This window comes from Epinephelus moara, chromosome 23, assembly GCF_006386435.1.
Source record: "Epinephelus moara isolate mb chromosome 23, YSFRI_EMoa_1.0, whole genome shotgun sequence".
NCBI lineage: Eukaryota > Metazoa > Chordata > Actinopteri > Perciformes > Serranidae > Epinephelus > Epinephelus moara.
In genome coordinates this window covers 32,642,319-32,646,773 of record NC_065528.1, presented here as the reverse complement: position 1 = coordinate 32,646,773, position 4,455 = coordinate 32,642,319, and positions in this window count along the sequence as shown.

Genomic DNA, 4,455 nt, shown 5'->3' with positions numbered 1-4,455 from the left:
AGGAGGCATTCGGAAACAAATAAGACTGTCACTAACTGTCATTAACTGTGTCTCAATTCAGAGGCTGCAGCCTTCAAAGGACGCGGCCTTCGCAGTCGACGTCAGCCACATCCTTTGAAGATGCATCAGTCAAACCGAACGGTCTCTGAATGGGACAGTCTGGTCTGCAGAGGATTCCCTGGTCGCATTAACAGTTGTTCTCGCCCCAACCCATTGGTGTTCCTGTTACCTAGAAACCAGCTGCGCTTGACGAAAGAAGGAGTAAGCTAGTAAGTTAGTCAGCCCTAAATCATGGACCAGAGATAGTTATTGTATATATAGTTTTTATTTAATACTTGAGGAGATGATTCACCACCCGAGACACCGTCGTGTGATATATTTCAGGCTGATGGAGCGTTTTCAGGTGAACTTATTAAATGATGATTGTTTAAGCTGTGTGCTTTTAGCTAACGTAATGTTAACAGTTAACCCTTAGCTAGTTAAAACTTGTTAGTTCACTCAATATATAATTGTCACTGGCGCCAAACGCTTCTTCAGTCATCTGTTGCATCCTCCAAATTCTGGGAAAGAAGGCTGCATTTGAAGGAGCCTTCGAAATGGGAAGGCCTTGGTCGAACCAGTTGGACACAACTGATCCTCAAATGTAGCATTTGAAGGCTGTAGTGCCTGAACTGAGACACAGTCATAGCGTTCTGGTTTTACTGGTAGTTCACAAGAATTCAATTAAATTTAACTGTTTTGTTGTAAAAGAAAAAGCAAAAATCTGATTGTAATGTGATTGTACCGTTTTCCCAGTGTTGAACTGTTTCTGGGACGAGTAACTTCCTGGAGACAGTTGCCCAGCAACCAGCAGAGACCCCTTAAAAATGGTGAAATGCTTATTTTACACTTTTATTAAACAAACGACACGTAACATGTTAGTGTAGTACACTCTGGAGGTGTTAGCTTTAGACAGAACCACACTAGCTGTTTCTACCCGTTTCCAGTCTCAATGCTAAGCTAAGCTAAGCTAAGCTAACCAGCTGCTAGCTGTAGCTCCCTATTAAACTCAAGCCCCTTTTACACTTCCTGTTCAAGGCGGGAATGTTGCGCTGTTCTGTAAAAAGGTACGATCCTTTTTACCCGTAGGTAAAAATCTACCTACAGGTATAAATAAAGTAACCTGAGCCTGAACCTGAACCTGAACCTGGGGGTACAGAGTTGTCTCACCTGAACGCTGGCAGTCGAGGTCGTAACGGTGCAGAAATGACGTCTGTATTCGAGGGACTCATGCTTCAGCTCAGGGGTTGTATATGTAACTGTGCTACTACGTTAGCTGCTGAGGAGTCTGAGTCTGTAGCTGTGCGGCAGCTCGTTCTTTGGCTCGGTGTGTTTTTATCCACCACTCTGTCTCACCATCACCCACATAATTCACAGCCAAACTAAAATGGCTCCAAACAGCAGACCTGTGGGTGAAGGATCTTCTTTTCTGTTCTGGTAATGGCGTTACTAACCACCTCATAACAAGCTAGCTTAGCGTAGCAGCCTCCCAGTGTGCCTCAGACAGCACGTCTCTTGTTCCATCTTGTCGGCTCCTTGTTGAGAACATTATCAAACACAGTTTAAGATGTATAATTTTTTTTTTTTTTTAACGTAATAGGATAGTTAAATGTAGTGTTTGGGGTGCAATGCATACTGCGCTGAAAGCCTCGTATCAAATGGTTTGATACGAATGCATGTAATACGAAACTATCACAATATTTAGGTCACAATATGATACTATTGTGATATGCTGAGTATTGTGGTATTGCAATATATTGCAATTTATTACCTTTGTCAACATCAGTTTTACCTCTTAAGATAAAGTTTTCAGTCTGTCCAGTGTCAGTTGATTTTTCGGGAGAGCGGGTTTAACGTTAGCTTGTTAAATCTCATGTGTCATATCCAAGTCCTCCTTCTGTGTTAAAAAAATCCAAAATAAGTCCAGATGTTTGATTTAAACGCTGATGCCACATTTCTGTCTCTGGTGCCTCCATATTTGTTTTGATGAACTTCCTGCCAAATGACTGAGACGTCTGCTGACCTCACCAGGACTGAAAACATCAGCACCATCTAGTGGACCGAAAAAGCAACAGATTTTATTATTCTAGCACCAAAAGTTGTATTAAAATGTGTATTTGCAAAAATTAATGACGTATATAATAAAAGATTGACACTCACCGTCCGTGTATCGATACAATATGGCCACGCAAAATATTGTGATACTATGCTGTATAGATGTTTTTCCCACATCCCGAGTGTATTTCTTAACAGGCCTTTATGTTGGTGTTAGCATGTCTCCATCTGCTGGGTTAACAATAATTTGACTCAGAGCACTAATTACTTTAGTGATTTATTATCTGTTATTTATATATAATAGTGAATTTATTGGTTTGATGTGAAGTTTGTTTGGATTTTCATTCACGTAAAAAAAAAATCAAACTTAATTATATTTAAGAATTCTTCTTAATGAGTCTGATAACATGGACGTATGAGGCTTATCCCGATTATGATCATATTCATGTGTCTCATAAACAGAATAAAGTGTCTACGTGCTCAAACACAACACAGACTTTTGTTGCTGCTAAGAAAACTTTTTAAAGTGCGGCTGTAACTTTGATACGTAACGTCTGAGCCTGCAGGAGTTTTGTCCCTCTGCAGAGCAGCAGTTTGGTTTTTGGCTCAATGCTGAGAAAACAGGCGCTGTCTCCGAGGTTATCAGGTTATCAGCACATAAACACATTAATGCTGCACAGACTCACCCTCACACCCTCCTCCATGATATTCATGGTCAGAATAAAGAGAAGGTTAAATCAATATTCAGGTGAGGAGGAGTCGCTCAGAGGTCATTAGATGTGTCCCAGAAATGTTCCTCTGTCACTATTAATCAAAGTTAATTCAAATGGTTTTATTCCAACCTCTTTAAATGTGAGGATTTGCTTCTGATTTAAATCAGTTTATTTTATTGTAAATTTCATATATTCAGTTTTCTTGATTGTTCAGATGAAACCAGACGGCTGAATTTCTCTTCAGGGATGAATAAAGTTTTTTCTATTATATTCTTAAAGACGTCACGTTAAACTGTTCTCGCTCTACATAATAACGTTGTCTTGCTTTGACAGAGTGATGAGGAAAGATGCAGCGCAAACAAGTTGATGTTAACTGCAGCAAAAACAGTTTATAAACTGTATTATTATATAAGTGGGGCTGTAGAGGTGGATCAGTGTCGAGGTAAACTGTGATGTGACGGTTATACCATGTACATTTATTCATCTATGACACAGAGAATCTCACCTGTGCATGTGCGTCTCTTTCCCTCCTCGACTGTCAGACTTGCTGTTTACACATACTTCTATTTCTGTAAAATGGTCTCTAGTTTCACATAAAGTGCTTGATCAACAAGTAAAAATAATAATGATAATAATGAGAAGAAGAAGAATTGTGTGATTCTGTTATCACAAAATGAAAACAGAAGAGTGTGACTGCAAAAGCTTAAAAATAAAAATTACAACATATACTTTCCCTCCCTTTGTCATTTCTTCTTTTCTCTTTATTTTACTTTAATTAATCTAATGATTCATTTATAAAATTATCATCCACAGTCCTTTACAGCACGATGAAAAAGATGATTTAAAAACTTAATTCAAATTCATTTAGACTTTTTTCAGTCCACACTCAGAGACACATGGGACCCTAAAAAAGAGGCTGGATCATGGGGAGTACCACCAGTTGGTCCAGGAGCTTCTCCTCCATCATGGACGTTTACAGGCAGATTTTAGGATGACTCAGGGGCAGTTTGACAACCTGCTGTCTATCATCAGGCCGTATAGCTCTGGGTATCCAGCAACCACTACCACCAGTTTCTCCTCCATTGGTTACCAACTGATAGTGCTTTTCAGCTCTGAGTTGAGGTTTTTTCAACTTGTTCAGAGCGCTCCAGCAAAAACGCTAGGTGCCCAGAGCGCAGAAACTCGAGGCGCGTAGCAAAAACAGCGAGCAAAAAGTTTCATTCTCATTAAAACTATTAAACTTTTACAAAAAGCTGCCTCCAGCTGCTGAAACACTTTCTGCGTGTTGGACGTAACGTCATTTGTGTGCGCTTATTTCAAGGATATCATATGAAACGTTCTGAGGACACGTTGCCCTTATGACTGTGTGCTAACATGCATGTATCGACTGGTCATATGGTCAAATGGAGACGTGACATTTGACATCATCAACATACAGTGGTGTGAAAAAGTGTTTGCCCCCTTCCTGATTTCTTACTTTTTTGCATGTTTTCCACACTTAAATGTTTCAGATCATCAAACAAATTTAAACATTAGTCAAAGATAACACAAGTAAACACAAAATGCAGTTTTTAAATGAAGGGTTTTATTAATGAGGAAGAAAAAAATCCACAGCTACATGGCCCTGTGTGAAAAAGTGTTTGCCCCC